General features: G+C 43.2%; 1 protein-coding gene and 1 non-coding gene across 6 annotated transcripts in view; one reads left to right on the top strand and one right to left on the bottom strand.

Moving 5' to 3' along the window:
* The window catches only part of LOC126284389 (tau-tubulin kinase homolog Asator-like), a 556,186-nt gene that overhangs the window by 408,549 nt on the left and 128,552 nt on the right, over positions 1-19,085 (top strand). The window lies entirely within an intron of this gene.
* Trnat-cgu (transfer RNA threonine (anticodon CGU)) lies at positions 11,474-11,548 on the bottom strand. The gene has a single exon. It is a non-coding gene; the product is annotated as a tRNA-Thr (tRNA).

The following is a 19,085-nucleotide window of genomic DNA, read 5'->3' as shown; positions in this document are numbered from 1 at the left end:
AATGTCAATATTTATATGACGTACCGTCACACAACCCAACCAATCACAGCAACTTCACCGTCCCACTGGCTCTCACGCAACGATCGCATTTAATGCCGAAACTTCGGTGCTTACGGCGAAGCAACGTCAACCAGAGTATCAGTTTTAATCCTGGCGTTAGAGCGCACTCTGACATTACGTAGATCCATAAAGTCACCGTTCGGGTGGAAACAGCAAAGAGAGAAGACTGCGACCGCATGCCCTGCAACGGGAATCCAGAAGATGTGTTGCGTATGCGACAGTAGGCATTTATATCTGCATCTGCACGCTGTAAACCACGTATCATCACTTCACCTCTTCCTTTTTCTATCGTTCAAGAATGGTGCCTGCTAATAAGCTCCAACTTCAGTCATTTGCAAGACGTTTGGGAGTCTGGAGGACTCCTAACAATTACTAATAAAATGATATTTATTCGGTATGAAGAAATACTTAAGTTAAATGAATGTTCTTGTTGTGAAACGTCCAGCACAAATTATTGCAAGTCCTCTAAAGTATTGGAGTCCTGTCGCTGTGCCTCTGAGTGATGCCTACAGAGCCTACGTCTCGCAGACGACGGACGAACTCTGCTGCTTGTAGATTCGGCTCTTTGCCCCGGTACTTAAGGAGGCATCGACCAATCGCTTTAGGCACACGTGTAGGGTCTAAAGCGAGGATTTCGCATGGTGTCCCGCAACAATTTTTTCTACCGAAACTGGCCAAGAAAAAAGTGTTGCGTTACATATTCAGCACCCCTCCTACACCCATTCTCCGCAAGCTGCCTTACGGTGTGCGGCGGAGGATACTTCTGGTAGGATAGTTCATCTTTCCTCTTTCTCCCTGTTCCATTCACGAGTGGCTCGTTGTAAGAATAAATGACCCTCGATAGCTTCTCTGATTTTCTCGTTGTGATAATTTCGCGAGAGGTACGTGGAAGGAACTAACAAGTTGTCCGATTCTTCCCGGAACGTGCGCGCTTGGGATTTGAATAGTAAACTCTTCACACTGTACAACAGCCTCGATTGTAGCATATGCTGTTGGCCTTTTTTGAGCATCTCTGTGGCGCTCCCGCGTCGACTAAACGATACCGTTCTCTCTCTCTTCTATTAATCCTGGTAACTGTCTCAGACTAACGAGAACCATCAAAAATCACCAAGGAAATTCGTTTTCTAATCCACTACTTCCGTGATTGAATTTCGTTTCCTTAAGATTCTTGCATTGAGTTTCAGCCTGACATCTCTTTTCCTGCAGTTTGTTTTATATGGTCATTCCGCTTTCGGTCGCTTTGGATGGTTACTGTTTCTATTACTTTGTCGCCCGTAGTGTAATCCTATAATAGTGGATTTCTTTGGCTATTTATGGGCAATCCTTTTCACTGACTTTGTGCAGGCTCAACTACCAGTCTCTGCAGCATAAATCGATGATCTGCAGGTCTTCCTGGAATTCGCTAAAGTCTTGTGGCTTGCTAACTTCTTATAAATAGCATTGTCTACGAACAGCTTCAACCCTAAAGATGGAGCTTCCGACACTATCCTGTAAATCGTATACGTACACTTTTGTAACATTTCTAACAGCATTCTAAAGCTGTTTATAATACGAGTGTAGTTACATAACACGGTTCATGTTGACAGTGAAACTTTTCGCATACGTGCCCCAGAAAAGTACTACACTTGGATGGATACAACGATGTGAACACCGTGAAATGGGTCTCTGATTTAAGGCTCCGCCGTTGTATCAACACTCTAGAGGCATATGTGGGCACTCAGATCACCGGTCTGCGGAGCCCACGAATTTGGAATACCGCATCAAAATGTGTGCAAGATATTGCACCGACGAGTGCATTTCAAACCGTACGCTCTGCAGCTCGTGTAACAGTCAAAGCCGGAAGATTATGACCGGCTCCTTAAATTTTGCATCATAGTGCAGGAAGCACTTGGAGATGAACATTTAGCCTCCAAGCTGACAGTCAGCGACGGTGCAGTTTTCTGTTTATCTGGCGAGGATAGTCGACGCAATGGGAAGTGTGGGGCACAGAAGAGCATTCTCATGGAATTGTGCCGTGTGAACGAGGTTCGCCGAAGATTAATTTTTTCCGTGCAGTATGTTCTGTGTGGAAACTGTGACTGGTATCTCTTACCTAGAAATGTTACTGTTGTGGTTGTTTCCACAACTGAGTGCTGATTCCGAGAATTTCACCTTCCAGCAAGATGAGGCATCCCTCATTGCAGCATCGATTTTGGTCGGTACCTAACCGACGAACTTTCGCATCGCTGGATTGGACGTAGCAGTGAAGATGATGACGTGGCTCTGTTCCATTTGCCCCCTCCCCAGGTCGCCTGATGTAACGCACTGTGACTTCTTCGTACAATAAGGCCCTTGTTTACGTACAAACCCTCCCCCCCCCCCCCTGCCCTCCCCACCCCTGCGTAGAGCTCTGGAACAGCGCAAAGTGTGATGACGAGTGGCGCGATTGCACGAACTTTGCTACCGCTTGGACGTGTGTCTTGAGGAGCACTCATAGAACAATTGTACAGTGCAAAATGCAAACTTGGTGAGTTTACGGTTCTATTCATGTATATATTTGTACATGTAATATTTTGGGAAATATAGAGCTTTGAAAACGAACGAATCCTGCATAATATACTTCGTTGCTTACGACGTCCAGCTCGAACCGTTGAAAACATATATATATATATATATATATATATATTGGCCCAGTATAAACAGCATCTGTAATTTTGAGCCGGCCGGAGTGGCCGAGCGGTTCTAGGCGCTTCAGTCTGGAACCGCGCGACCGCTACGGTCGCAGGCTCGAATCCTTAGGTTAGTTACGTTTAAGTAGTTCGAAGTTCTAGGGGACTGATGACCTCAGAAGTTATGTCCCATAGTGCTCAGAGCCATTTTTTAAATCACTGGAGGAAAATGTCATTTTATTCACTTACAAAACCTGTTCACAGTATAGTCACTCTACAATTCCTATGTTTAATGTGGATGATTAATTCGGAAATGCCAGCTGTCTACAGTCCATACAGATGTCACTGTTAACTTCTCTACCACAGTTTAGTTGGTCACTGTCATTATTTTTGAAATAATACCTCCAGGTATAACGACTAGGTGTGTCTTCAGTGCAGCAACTATATGCTTTACTTGAGATTGTCCGGCCCATGTGACCGAGCGGTTCTAGGCGCTGCAGTACGGAACCGCGCTGCTGCTACGATCGCAGGTTCCAATCTTGCCTCGGGCATGGATGTGTGTGATGTCCTTAGGTTAGTTAGGTTTAAGTAGTTCTAAGTCTAGGGGACTGATGACATCAGATTTTAAGTCGCATACCACTTAAAGCCATTTGAACCATTTGAACTTTACTTGAGAGTCTAAGAGACCTTCAGAGGCACCGAACGCTAACACAGCTCTCTTACTGAGTATCACACCTTCTCTTCTCATGACACCAAATGTGTAATCCCTTAGGAAAATTTTCGTTGGACAGTTTTTTACGTTTCGAGATAATATACTAGGGCACCCCCCCCCCCCCCCACCCAATTGAGTAGCTTCTAGCATCACAGTAACTCTGTTTTTCGTTGCCAGTGGGTTCTTAAATGGGATACTTAAAATCTTCTGGCAGTCGGTCTGCTAGTGAAATACTTCGTCGGAGACGGAGATCACTTACACTTACTAACCTCAAGTACCAGACGATGCTCTCACGGAAATCGGTCTATGCTATGTTTAGCATCTTCGCAATTTCCAAGGCCTATAACTGTATATACAAGGGATATATATATAACCTCTTGTCGGTAACGAAATGGAAACCATAACCAACATAAGAATTGCTTTACTTCCAACGTTTAGCTACACCTTCCAGTAACTTCTCTACATTGTCCCCTCTCCGACTTAGACATTTGTCGTAGCCCGGTACCAACTTTCCAATACCATCGTCGTAGGAAGCAGACGCCTGAGATTTCCGCCACTTCCCTATGCCGGCCTGCAGCTCGTTGTCTGTACCAAAGTGCTGTCGTAGTCAGCCGTTCACGTGGGTAAAGAGATAAAAATCAGACGGAACCAAGTTCGGGCAGGATAGTGAGTGACCAAATACTTCCCATCGAAAACGCTACAAGAGTTTCTTCGTTGCACTTGCAGTGCTTAGCTGAGAATTGTCATGAAGAAGAAGGAAACGCATGATGATTACGTAATGTGGGCTGCATGAACTCGGGCGAAACTTCCCGACAGGCACTTCACACTTGACGAGAGACACTGTTGTTGGAGGCCTCTTTTAAGTGCCCACTGTGTGCTCCGAATTAAAAAACGTCACATGACGTGACGTGATAAGACGGGCATGCTAGAGACACTGCACAACACGTCTGCGCAATGCTGCACCATATTTTTCACTGTGGTTTTAATTTCGCGACCGATCGGATGTTGAAAAGCGGATAGCCGTCGGAGTTACCCAGTCTTTTGGCCCTCTGTATGACTTCGATGATAAAACAGCAGTTCGCGACTGGTTCTCAAGTGCGATCCAGCGCCGCTCATTAGATTAACCCAAACCACACTATGTGCCAGCATAACAAATAATTGCTAATTTGAGACTGGAATCTTAACTGGGCGTATTTCCGAAATTTGCTGATGATGTTCTTTCAACGTTACCACACTTCGGTAAAGACTAAATTTTCTCTTTAGTCGGAGAAAAACTGTGCCTCTCCTGTCGTGTAAAATAACGGAACTTGGAGCACGATAGTAACCGTTACCTAAATGAAACATTAACAGTCTTCCGTAATGTGGAACGTTTAACTTCCAGAGACTAGCGATAGTGTTGCTCCATTCCGAACTCAAGCGGGCCGTAGACAGTGCTATTGCTCAATATGCCGGGACCTGCGCTAGTACTGGACGTAGGTGGGTTAGGTTAGGAGAATCTGACTCTCTAGGGGCCGCTTTAGTTGGGATCGGAACTGCTGTACCGCTAGTCTTGGGAAACTGCGCTCTCTGAGATGACTGTGCGTACTGCGGACAGTATTGAAGTATCCTTCCCAGTCGCTCATCTTTCCGGGCTCCTCTGTTAACTACTAAAACAAGAAGAAAGGTCGTATTAAATATGTAAAGCTAAGAATGGGTTGTTGCTCAGTGGCTACGGAAAGCGGTAAAACCCTACAGTTACGAGACTTCTATTCTCTATAATTTACTTCGTTAAGAACAAAATTCAGTAATATTTGACGTTCACTCTACGTTCACCTTTCTTTTTTCCTCTGGTTGCGCAACCACCACGGCAGCAGCATCTTACCGGTGGAGCATTTCGAACCAGATTCAATAGTGCACAGTATAAGTGCACGCTTCTGCTAATCATTCTGCGGAAAACACCAGTATTATGCCACAGTATAACAGATCAGTTATGCTGTCTACGAGCCACTTCAGTTAAGTCGCTCAGATAAATCACGCCCTAATTTTTCGTGGTCAAATTTCGGGGATAAATTGCGTGACTAGTTTTCTGACCAACACGGTATTACAGTTATTAATAAACTGAATATTCCCACTAACATAGCATCCAAGAAACTCATTCACAAATGAGTGTTTCATTAAAGTTTATCTTTCCGCCAGCCCATAAATTTAGCACTGCGTTCTATTCCCGGTCCCGAGAGACACGCTTTGTGACTCGGTTAAAACCCAACGGCTGCCTACGGGTGGGCCAACCTGTCTCTGCTTTCTTGGCGGTTTTCCATTCTCATCTAGGCGAATGTTGGGCCATCTTCCAATTTCCGCGTCACCACAACTACTCACAACACACGTGTACCACTGAACGGGACGCAGTAGTTCACGTACTGCACAGGCACTTGCTTGCTACCTCCGGCTAATCTAGGTGACACCAGTTTTGACTCGGGTTATCTCGTCATCGACTGCGTTTTAAAACTCTAGTTTTGTCTCCTTTCCCATTCCTAAACTAATTACTGTGATGTCACTTAAATGAAACTGTGTACAGTCGTTCAAATGGGACCACTGTGTGACGCAAGGCATATTGCACGATTGTAAGCACACGCCAGGGTAGTCGCGTGTGTTACCGCGACCGCTTCCGGTATGGGGAGGTTTGCCGGCCACGGATCGGATTAACGACCAGGGATCGGTGTCCTTGCCAGCCTGGATGTGATTTTTAGGCGTTTTCCCACATCCCATTAGGTGAATATCGGGCAGGTTCCCGTTGAGAAAATTTTTCACTTACTTAAACATAGAATATAATGCAATGAATGCATTGCATCTGTCCTCGAGGGTGAATAGGACACTGATGACCTTTGCTGCTTGTTCTCCTTAAACGCTTACTCGGTATCAGCGTCTTGATAAAGAACGTGTAAACTAGAAACAAACCGGACATTCTCTCAGGCTGTGCAAATTTTGTGTGTGTTAATTTTTGTAATTGTATTTATTCACCTAGCAGCTACCAAAATAAATTTATTTCAATATCGATTGAGGTTCGTTAAACCTCCATTTTAACTGCAACAATTCGTTTAACTGGTCTAGTGTTGTACTGACGCAGTGTCAGAAGACTGGCCGTCGAAAATGAAAAAGAGCACACGCGCCCTAGAAAATTGGCGCATGTTGGTACTAGGACATCCAAGACTGTCAAAAAAAGATAAAATACTGACGTGATGTCTAGTTTCACAATGTGCCCGTTTTCACTTGATCGCGTACTCACTTTCATTGCTGGCGCTCAGTGCTCAGACTTTCCTTTACGACAACATACCTCGAGCATGGATGTGTGTGATGTCCTTAGGTTAGTTAGGTTTAAGAAGTTCTAAGTTCTAGGTAACTGATGACCACAGCTGTTAAGTCCCATAGTGCTCAGAGCCATTTGAACCACTTTTACGACAACATAAAGAAATTGTTATATTGCAACTGCGGTTATAACATGCCGAAACTGCTATGGGAGTAAATAAACTTTGATATTTGCTTGGTGAAGAAACAAAAATTCCCTTATACGAATACAGCGAAGAACGCAGCTGCGGATTCAACACACACTCCACCGCAATGTGGAAAACCGGAGAATTTTGTGATGTGTCCCTGACCTCTTCTTTCAAACCCGGAAATTATTGGTTAACTATCATCCCCTTTGTTCGAAATTCGACCGTTTGGGTCATCATAAAAACATAGTTGCGCATAGCGTGGTGAACGACCATACATAGAAGTCATTAGATATGACCTGTGATGAAAAAAAGTCGTAAAGTGATACAATCCACGTGAAACCGTGTCTAAAATTTTAGCGTCAGAACTGACCGTAGCAAATGCTGAATTGTAGCTATGAATGTTACTGAAATAATTTTTCGATTTCTCTTTACTTGTTGGATCTTTTAAAGTGACACTTCGTACAGTGCGGTAAAAAATAAATTTTGTTTTAACGACTGCAAATTAATTTTTCCCGTATCACAACAAAATATGAATGCCGTTGTATAACGCAATGTAATCTTAGATAAGAAACGTTTTACATTATAAAATTTGCACTGTAGATTCATCAAACCGCAGTTATAACTCTCTCTCTGCCTGTCAGTCAGACCCATCGAGTGCTCGTCTTCGAGACATAACCTCAAAACAAATATAAATTCCGTGTAATAAGGTAAGTCGTAACAATTCGAAATGAAGAAATCGAAAATTCGGCACTTGCTTCAGATTTTGTGTTAACGGCGGCAAATGAACACGAAGTTACTGTCCTTTAGTCTTTAAATATCCCACAAATCCGGATACTGCAGGCTTCGAGCAGCTGGTTAAGAGGAGACCGGCCGTGGTGCATTTTTCAAACACTGACAGGGGCTGATAACGCTGTCTCGTCCGAATACACGGCATCTCTCTGTCCTTTCAAGTGGTCATTCAACATATGACGCTGTTCACGAACTCTTAAATATCCTATCAGGTCCGGTAGAAGTGGCTGTTCCATCACAGATAATTGCTACTCTGATTATACACAGCCATTAATGGTGTGTGTGTGTGTGTGTGTGTGTGTGTGTGTGTGTGTGTGTGTGTGTGTGTGTGTGCGCGCGCGCGCGCGCAGTACACTCTGAAGCAAAACAACACACAACACGAAGGAATTGCCCGAATTGGACGGAAATTTGTAGATGTGATGTAAAAGTACAGAAAAATAATTAATTACAAATTCAGCAAAATTGGATAATGTATTAAAGAGAAACAGCTTCACAAATTGAGAGTCAATAACGCGTTGGTTCACCTCTGGCCCTTATGCTAGTAGTTATTCGGCTTGTAATGTATTGCGAATACATAGAAAGAAGGACCCTTTATTGAATGATTATATGATAGCGGAACAAACACTGGTAGCAGTTACTTCTGTAAAATATCTGGGAGTATGCGTACGGAACGGTGTGAAGTGGAATGATCATATAAAATTAACTGTTGGTAAGGCGGGTACCAGGTTGAGATTCATTGGGAGAGTCCTTAGAAAATGTAGTCCATCAACAATGGAGGTGGCTTACAAAACACTTGTTCGGCCTATACTTGAGTATTGCTCATCAGTGTGGGATCCGTACCATGTCGGGTTGACAGAGGAGATATAGAAGATCCAAAGAAGAGCGGCGTGTTTCGTCACAGGGTTATTTGGTAAGCGCGATAGCGTTACGGAGATGTTTAGCAAACTCAAGTGGCAGACTCTGCAGAAGAGGCGCTCTGCATCGCCGTGTAGCTTGCTGTCTAGGTTTCGAGAGGGTGCGTTTCTAGATGAGGTATCGAATATATTGTTTCCCCCTACTTATACTTCCCGAGGAGATCACGAATGTAAAATTAGAGAGATTCGAGCGCGCACGGAGGCTTTCCGGCAGTCGTTCTTCCCGCGAACCATACGTGACTGGAACAGGAGAGGGAGGTAATGACAGTGGCACGTAAAGTGCCCTCCGCCACACACCGTTGGGTGGCTTGCGAAGTATAGATGTAGGCATTGATTGATAGAGGGTGTCCTCTTGAGGGATATCGTTCCAAATTCTGGCCAATAAGCAGGAAAACGACGACAATAACGAAGCGACGCCAATAACATTATATACTCTGAGTTGTACCAGAAGGCTTCGTTACCATCATGTTTTATTTTCTACTGCTGACATCATCCATGACCTAGCAGTTGTGACATTGTAGCTGCTCGGTGTGAGCGTGTTACTGCAAATCAACTATCTGTAACATTTTAACATGGCCGTCCCTTTAATACAGTTTCACGAAACGTTATTTTGGTGTGTCATTTCTACCGTAGCGCCTGATCAATATGTTGCGTAAAACTTGGTAATCGTGTGAGAGACATAGGAAAGCTTTTCTCAGATGTGTATGTCTGTTTCCTTTTACCTCCCTTAATTGTTATGTACACACATGACTTTTTACGCGCATCTACGACAAAGTACCTTTCGAATTATATATATCTTATTGGCTTCACTGTGTAATTAATATTTAGAATCCGTAGTTCAATTTACGATGTTCACTTTACTAATATTGTGATGTGGAAATCGGCAAGTTATATCGGTGTTGAGAGATCGCATTAAGTGTTAGGTATCTCTGTAAGAGACCAAATTAGTCTGAGCAAACGATGAAGGCTGGTCACGGCGTGCCTAGTAAAGGATTGTGATGCTGAAACTGACCTCGAGGATGGAAGATAGCTTAAGTCCCCATTGCAGTTGGAATACCGTGAAGACGGCATGGAACAAACGTCTAACAAGAGGAGGCCGCCAATTGTGAAATTCAAATTCGATTCATACTGCGCATAATAAAAGCCCATGGCCAGAGTTATAATGTGGCAAAGAACCAAGATGCACTTCTCAGCCGTTGTCGAGAAAATCGACAGTTAAAAGAAACCGTTGCGGTGAAATATTCTCTACGATTAATAACTTTCTACAGCGTCGTGGTGGAGCGGTAAGTGCTCGGGTTCGTAATCCGAAGGTCGCCGGATCGAATCTCGCACCATGCAACCTTTTTTTAGTATTTGTTTTTTGTAATTCAAATATATATATATATATATATATATATATATATATATATATATATATATATATATATATATAATGGGCAATCAGTTACAATTATGCATATATTAAGTTGTTGAAAGTAGTTTGTCGTGGAAAAACTGGCGACTTCGAACATCATTATGTTTTCCGCAAACAAAGTTGTTTTCACAAATGTTATTAATTGTCTTCATAATGTTAACAACGTATAGTTAACGGAAGACGTCGAAACGATATTCCGAAACGAATACGTATAGCGTAAGTCAAACGTTCGAATTAGAACAGAGACCCCACGAACACAAATTTGCTGTGGCAGGTATGAAATATAAACTCCGTTACTCGCTCGTTACACTTGAAGGACAGATGTTGAATGGGCCGAAACGAGCCGCCGCATAACAGCGTAGTTGCTTGCTAAGTTCGAAAGAAGGTAGATGCGGTCCCTAGCGCAACTTATAACATCGTCGAAAATCAGTGCGTACGTGAGAGCTTTGGTACACCCTGTTAAACAAACGGGAAAATGGAGGCGGTACAATTGGAAAGCGATCCGCCTTCACCAACATGCATAAGCAATTCATTAATAGTGTATATATATATATATATATATATATATATATATATATTACAAAAAACTGATAATTAAAAAAATTGCAGGCGCGAGATTCGATCCGGCGACCTTCGGATTACGAACCCGAGCGCTTACGGCTGTGCCACGACGCTGTAGAAAATTATTAATCATAGAGAATATTTCACCGCAACGGTTTCTTTTAACTGTCGATTTTCTCGACAACGGTTGAGAAGTGCATCTTGGTGCTTTGCCACATTACACCTCTGGCCATGAGCTTTTATTATGCGCAGTATGAATCGAATGTGAATTTCACAATTGGCGCCCCCCCCCCCCCCCTTCCTATTTGTAAGTGGCAGTAAGGAGGGGGCCGTACGGCAGTGGGATTTTTATAATTTTTTTAATATTTGTGGTACTTGAAGTTCATAACACAAATATCAATTACCCAAAGCTTGTCCATGCAACCTTAAAAAATTCTCTAGAACATCGTCTTTAAAATTTTCCGAGATCTTTAATACATTAAAATTAAAACAATTTTTCGGTGGGTTGCGTGGCTCTTTGCTTGCATTCTTGGATAGCACATATTTGATGAATTTTATATTTAAATATAACTTACGCATTTCAAAGTAAAGCAGTCATCTGTCTGTTCACTAGGCACGGTGTTGTAGGTGGTATGTCGTTGCCTGTGAACTAACTCACCTACCCCGTTACTGGGTGACCTAGAGTTTAACGTAGTCCGAACCACCGTGCAAGTCGGAATTTTTCGCATCAGCAAAGAAAGAAGTGGTAAGCGACGGATAAAAGTCTAGGATTGACTGGGGTTTGAACCTTAGACCTTTACATTTGTAGTCTGACACTTTGTCACTGAGCCATCGAGCCACACAGATTTTGTAATTAAACGTAAGGGGGGAAAATGATAATGAAACTATCTGGTAGATTAAAATTGTGTGCTGGACCGAGACTCGAACTCGGGACCTTTGCCTTACGCGGGCAAATGCTCTACCGACTGAGCTACCCAACCACACGACTCGCGATCCACCCTCGCAGCTTCAATTCTGCCAGTAACTCGTCTCCAAACTTCATAAAAACTCCTCTGCGAACCTTGCAGAGCTTCCTGGAAGAAAGGATATTGCGGACATATGGCTTAGCTGTAGCGTGGGGGATATTTCCAGAACGATATTATCACTCTGCAGCGGAGTGTGCGCTGATATGAAGATTGGAAGGTAGGAGACGAGGTACTGGCAGAATTGAAGCTGCGAGAGCGGGTCGTGAGTCGTGCTTGGGTAGCACAGTCAGTAGAGCACTTGCCCGCGAAAGACAAAGGTCCCGGTCCGGTACACAGTTTTAATCCGCCAGGAAGTTTCATGTCTTGCAGAATGAAAATCTCATTGTAAAAATGATAATGAACGAGGTTCGAACCAGCGATTACTAGTCGCGAACGCAGACAGATTTTTCTTCTTTTTTTTCGCGTTTGTGTTTTACGCTTTACGGAAATACTCTTATAATATATGCTTTGTTTAAAAACTTAAATCTTCCCGAAATAGGACGCAGCTGCTCACTTCGCAAGCAAGCGTCCTATCACAGATCCGTGCGATCCGTGAAAACATTGCCTTAGGTTCAGTGAATTCGAATCCCCCGAAAAATTTCACAATTGATTTTCTCAGGAGTTTTTTCGAGTTGCATCGAACTACTTTGGGGAACAGATATTTCAGCGCTAAAAATTCCAGAAATCCGACTCGTAAATGCGCTACAAGACTTAAATACGGAAATTATTTGCATTTTAGAACAGCCGAACAAGCTCGAAATGAGTAACGCCATCTACATTCTGCATCAAAGGTAAGTTACGCGGTGGGTTCCTCATTTAGAAATGTTGTTGAACTGTGAGAAATTCGTGTTATGCCAGGTGTAAGGACGAGAGACTTTGAGAGCGTGAGGACCGTAGTCCTCGACACTGCGGTTTATCGGTTCACGAGTGTGACGCCAGTTTATAGTCGATGGGTTGGCGAGGGCCATACTAGACGCCATAGAGGATGCCAGCGGTCATATCGGGAGTGCTCGTTCCGCCGCCAGTTCGATAAACGGCGAAAGAAAAGTAAGTGAAAATCTAATTATATTCGTTCGTTGTTGGAGGAGGAAGGACTGACGCGTGTAATCCTGTTATGAAGATTGTTTAGTAGAAATGAAAGGTTGATGGGGAGGAGGGGACGAGATACGATTTTGAGAAATAGCAAGGTTGGGGTCATGACCGTGAAGAGAGCGGGTACCTGTTCCAAGCCTGAGGAAATAGTCCTGGCGCCTTCCCAGCCCGCTCCCAGCTCTGTCCTCGTTAACACTCTTGTCTCGTTAGCTGAAACAACGTTAAAAGTCAGAGTGTGACCTTACAGAAGAGAGTACCACGAATTTAGCTTCATTTCGAAGGTTTTAGAGCAACTATAGCAACTACTGCTTTCTCAATGTTTGGTGCCTTTGTAGGCCCTGCGTGAAAAGGGAAGTAATATATGAAATTAAAACAGTTTTTGTGAATATTAGTGAAAATGTTCAGAGTATCAAAAGCACGACAGAAAAACAATTTTTTCCACTTACAGATATGTCCACCGATACCTCATCCCTTCTGCGCAATCACAGACGCACGGGAATAAAATGGCACGCACAGAAATATGTGGAAATAACGCACGTACGAACTGGCGTTCTCGTGCCCATAGGCTGCCTCATGGAGTCCCTTCATTTCTTCGGAGCTACTGCTGTGTTTATTGTAATGAAAAGGCGACAGATAAAGGAAACGCAAAAGCGATTTAGTATAAAGTGACGACAACGCTTTATTTGCACATTTCAATCAGCCACAGCGAGGTTCTAGATTTTCTACATGGGAAACTGCAGCGAAAAGGCTGGCGATAATATTTCATTAGCAGTGGTCGGCGACTTATATGCCGCTACCAATCTGACGTATTTATTTTGTATTTTGAAACGAGGCATTTCAATGATTATGCCTGAAATTCAGAAATATCTAAGTGAGGTGTTAACCGTTATGCGAAGGTTAATTCACTTTCAATGCATCATTTCTATTGTATTATTTTTTAAATAGTTGGTTACACGACTTTGATCACGAAAGATTATATGTAGATTAACATCTTCGATCTCAACAAATTTGGGAATTTTATAGACGCCTAAAAGCACTAGAACGGAGGCTGTTTCCCAATTTTCTATTTTCAGCATCATTTCTGTATCAATTAGCTTGTTGAAGAGCTCCACATGTCCCATAATTTCTTTTGTTCAACCGTCAGGCTCTTCGATTGTTCTGCTATTAAGTCGCCACAGCACGAATATTCCTCGTCAGCTGTCATGTACAGGTAGCCCATAATTAAAGTTCCAGTTTCAAAACGCTGTAGAAAGTGTCAACACTCCTTAGAATGACATGAGATTTGGAAAGCATAAGCCGGCCGTTCTAGCCGAGAGGTTCTAGGCGCTTCAGTCCGGAACCGTGCTGCTGCTACGGTCGCAGGTTCGAATCCTGCCTCAAGCATGGATGTGTGTGATGTCCTTGGGTTACTTAGGTATAAGTAGTTCTAAGTCTAGGGGACTGATGACCTCAGATGTTAAGTTCCATAGTGCTTAGAGACATTTGAACCATTTTTTTGAAAAGCATATTATTGACACGGGGAAATGTCATGAAACAAAAAGAAATTTAACGAAAATTTTACCATTAGATGGCGCTGTAAGCGTCTTAATGTAAATGCGGTCGGCCAAAAATTACAGGTGAATCGCAAGACGACGGCTATGGTTTGAGTTGCACATTATACCAGCCCTACTGTTCAGTGTGCATGACGGCACGAGTTCGGCAGTCAACAGTTGTAGTACTGGTAGGTAAGCCCATCCACTACGGCGAGGTCGTACCGCAACAGATGGGGGAAATGGCTTTTTAATTGTCCCGAGGCCAAAATCGCATAAAAAGCAAAATGCCATCGATTGTTTTGTTGTCTTGGGGCCAAAAATCGCATAAAAAGAACAGAATGGCATCAGTTTCTGTCGTGAGTCTGGCGCCAGACATGTCCAACGTGCTGTCCACTGTTTCCTGCCACTAGCTGAAATCGAGAAACAGTATTTTCCACAACAGAACGGAGTGACACGGGGATCACATACAGAATGCGTTGCGGAATGTGTGCCTTCAATTCAGCTACGTTCGTAACTGGAGAACTGAACACAACATTTTCAGATAACCTCACAGCTAGACGTCAGGTGGTAAGGACGATCAGGATGTAGGCTGGTAATGCTAGCATTACCGACATGCCTCTACAGCAGCTGTGCACTGGCTGTGCAAAGCACGAATGAACGCTGTCTTGCATAAAGCTGATCATACCCACCCATCGACGCTGTTGAAGGGCTGGAATGACGTTGGTACGCAAAAGACCACAGCGTTTACCAGTGACGCTACAGGTAACAGGGCTCGCTGGACTCAATTTCTCGAGAAAATACGGCCCTACGATAAAAGATGTCGTCAACCCGCACAACTCAAACCATAGCCGTCGTCTTGCGATTCACCTGTAATTTGTAGCCGTCGAAACGTACGGTATCTTATTCTTTACAGTAATATGATCAGCTTAACGCATCACACCTCAAATTGTTATTCAATCTTTAGAAACGGCATTCGCTACGACTTTTCGTTGCCTGGAATCATCTCTAAATTTAAGCGCACTTCCTTTGTAGTCAGCAGACGTGATTGCACATAAATCGCTTCATATCATAACCTCGACACACAACACAATGGAACACATTTGGGCAGCAGCTCCCTGTCGTCTGCGGAAAACCGTAGGCGGGAAGCAATGCACTTAACGCACGGTCACAATTTCTAGAAAATTACACATGCACAAATGCACCATGTGTAGTTCCGCTGTTGCAAATTTATGTGCTTGCGGAAAGCTGAACAGAAAAAAGGGCATGTCAAACTGGTTACCCGCGCAGACAGCTGACGTCATTGAAAACAAGGGATGCGAGAATGGGAGGCGAGAACGCTACACGTCCATTGTTGATGCAAGCAAATTCTCAAATTCCTGCGCTGAAATATAGTATACAGTTTCTTAGTAGCTATTCCTCTTGTTTTGTACTACTATCAGCAAAATCAGAAATCATTGTGCTTTTTGCTTAAAGCAAAAATTTTTCACATAAAACTGCGGATGTCGCCTACCATCGATTTCCTAAAGAGAACTGCAGCACAAATGGTAAAAAATAAAATAAAATAAAATAAATCCTATCCTGTTAATGTGAATAATGCAAGGATTTGGAGATTATGACCGGGACTTAAAAATGAGCTTTTGGGGTTTTGTTTGAAAAGAATTATAGGGTAACTCTTTACCATCACAAATTCCCAACTGGCACGGAGATGCATCAAAGGTTGTCGCAAGCACCAGCAAGTACAACGTACGTATCACTACCAGGAACTCATCCTCGTTAGAAACATGTTGTAGAGGAGGACCAAGAGATGAATACACTAAGCAGATTCAGAAGGATGTAGGTTGCAGTAGGTACTGGGAGATGAAGAAGCTTGCACAGGATAGAGTAGCATGGAGAGCTGCATCAAACCAGTTTCAGGACTGAAGACCACAACAAGAACAACAACAACGATAACAGAAACATGTTTGTGTGTATTTATCTACATCGATACTCAGCGAGCTACAGTACGGTGCGTGGCGGATGGTACCCTGTACCACCAGTAGCCATCTCCTTTCCTGTTTCACTCGCAAATAGAGCAAAGGAAAACGACCATCTATATGCCACCGTCTGAGCCCTAATTCCTTGTATCTTGTCTTCGCTGTCTTTCGCGCGATGTATGTTAGCGCAGTAGAATCGTTTGGCAGTCAGCTTCAAATGCCGGTTCTCTAAATTTTCTCAATAGTGTTTCTCGAAAAGAACGTCGCCTTTCCTCTAAGGATTCCCATTTGAGTTCGCGAAGCATCTGCATAAAATTTATGTGTTGTTCGAACCTACCGCTAACAAATCTAACAGCCCGCCTCTCAGTTGCTTCGATGTCTTCCTTCGCTTCGACCAGGTACGGATCCCAAATACTCCATCAGTACTCAAGAATAGATCCCACGAGCGTCCTACTTGTATTATTGGCTTTGAAATCATCCGTACATTACTTTTCTTTTTTTTTCTTTTCAGCACAGATGTAGCTGTTGTCTAGATGTTACTGCTAAACACGAAATTGACGAATTCAAAATTAAGATACAATTGTTAAGAAACCTACGGTTTGAAAAGAATTAACATGGTACTGCAAGCCAAGTCTTAGAAACATGTGCAAGTAAATAGATGGGCTTCTTCTACATCCACACTGCTGTTCTTTCGTGATTAAGTGCCCGGCAGAGGGTTCGTCGAACCTCTTTCAAGCTATTTCTCTACCATTCCACTCTCAAACAGCGCGCGGGAATAGCGAATATTTAAATCTTTCCGTGCGATCTCTGTTTTCTCTGATTTTATTACGATGATCATTTTCTGTATGTAGGCGCCGCCAAAAAAAATATTGTAGCATTCGGATGAGAAAGATGGTGATGGAAATTCCATAGGAAGATCCTACCGCAACGAAAACGGCTTTGTTTTAATGACTACCACCGGCTTTGTTTTAATGACTGCCACCCTATTTCGCATATCATACTCGTGGCATTGTATTTCGCGATAATACAGAACGAGATGTCCTCCTCCGAGCTTTTGCGATGTCAAATCCTGATGTGGATCCCACACTATATAGCAATACCGCAGAAGAGGGAGGTCAAGCGTAGTCTCTTTATTAGACCTGATGCATTTTCTAAGTGTTTAGTCAATAAACCGCAGTTTGTGGTTTGTTTTCTCCACAACATCGTTACGTAATCGTTGTAATTGAAGTTAGTCGTAACTGTGACCCTAAAGTATTTAGCTGAATTTAGATATGTTTGATTTGTCGTGTAACCGAAATTACGCGGCTTACATTTAGTAATACGTGGTTGATTTGACACTTCTCATTATTTAGAGTCAACTGCCAGATTTCTTCTGCAATAAAAAAACAGATTAGAGGAGTGTTTCTCACCAGGCCAGATTTCTACATCTACATCTACATTTATACTCCGCAAGCCACCCAACGGTATGTGGCGGAGGGCACTTTACGTGCCACTGTCATTACCTCCCTTTTCTGTTCCAGTCGCGTATGGTTCGCGGGAAGAACGACTGTCTGAAAGCCTCCGTGCGCGCTCGAATATCTCTAATTTTACATTCGTGATCTCCTCGGGAGGTATAAGTAGGGGGAAGCAATATATTCGATACCTCATCCAGAAACGCACCCTCTCGAAACCTGGACAGCAAGCTACACCGCGATGCAGAGCGCCTCTCTTGCAGAGTCTGCCACTTGAGTTTGCTAAACATCTCCGTAACGCTATCACGCTTACCAAATAACCCTGTGACGAAACGCGCCGCTCTTCTTCGGATCTTCTCTATCTCCTCCATCAACCCGATCTGGTACGGATCCCACACTGATGAACAATACTCAAGTATAGGTCGAACGAGTGTTTTGTAAGCCACCTCCTTTGTTGATGGACTTCATTTTCTAAGGACTCTCCCAATGAATCTCAACCTGGTACCCGCCTTACCAACAGTTAATTTTATATGATCATTCCACTTCACATCGTTCCGCACACATACTCCCAGATGGCAGAAGTAAAGCTGTGAGTACCGGGCGTGAGTCGTTCTTCGGTAGCTCAGATGGTAGAGCACTTGCCCGCGAAAGGCAAAGGTCCCGAGTTCGAGTCTCGGTCGGGCACACAGTTTTAATCTGCCAGGAAGTTTCATACTCCCAGATATTTTACAGAAGTAACTGCTTTCATGTTACATTGACAGTTGCTCAGGTTCAGTCAAATAGAAACTTCTTTTGGATTCAGATTGCGTCACTGGTAATGATGGGTTATCCGTAGTTTCCCGAGGTGGGCTCTCTTCTCCTTCAATTGACTGATTCAATGAAATTAACGATTCTGAAGTCACATGTTGCAGTTCTCAGGGGCGACATGTTGCTAAGTGTGATTTTTTGGAGTTCGAGTCTCGCTCGGGCACACAGTTTTAACCTGCAAAAGGTAATTTCTACAATAAGATCAAAATTCTCGAAATGTATCGCCTAGTGACTTCTCTCTATTCAACGTTGGAAAATCCAGGCTGGAATGTAACAATATTATGAAAAGGATAGTGCTACTCACCATATAGGGGCTACGGTAATGTGTTTGTGAGTTGCGTTCTCGCCGCTTGCTGGCCGAAAGCTCATTTCCTGACGGCTCTTTTTGTGTCCCTATCTGCGACTCAACATCTCCGCTATATGGTGAGTAGCAACTACCTGTTCACAACATTGTATGATTTCTCTCTTTTTTTAGACAAAGAACCTTCTTTAGAATAAGGCATCTGCACATGCAAGCTAAAACGGAAAACATAAAAAAAAAACTAGCCGCGAAGAATGTTTATATGATACTACGTGATATTTCTGAGCTACAGTGAGTATTTATGGATAGATATTTACACTATGTGATCACATTATCTGGACACCCCCAAAAATATAC

Source organism: Schistocerca gregaria, chromosome 8, assembly GCF_023897955.1.
Source record: "Schistocerca gregaria isolate iqSchGreg1 chromosome 8, iqSchGreg1.2, whole genome shotgun sequence".
In the NCBI taxonomy this organism is placed as follows: Eukaryota; Metazoa; Arthropoda; class Insecta; order Orthoptera; family Acrididae; genus Schistocerca; species Schistocerca gregaria.
The sequence above is the reverse complement of the archived record's forward strand: the minus strand, read 5'-3'. Positions and strand labels throughout refer to the sequence as shown.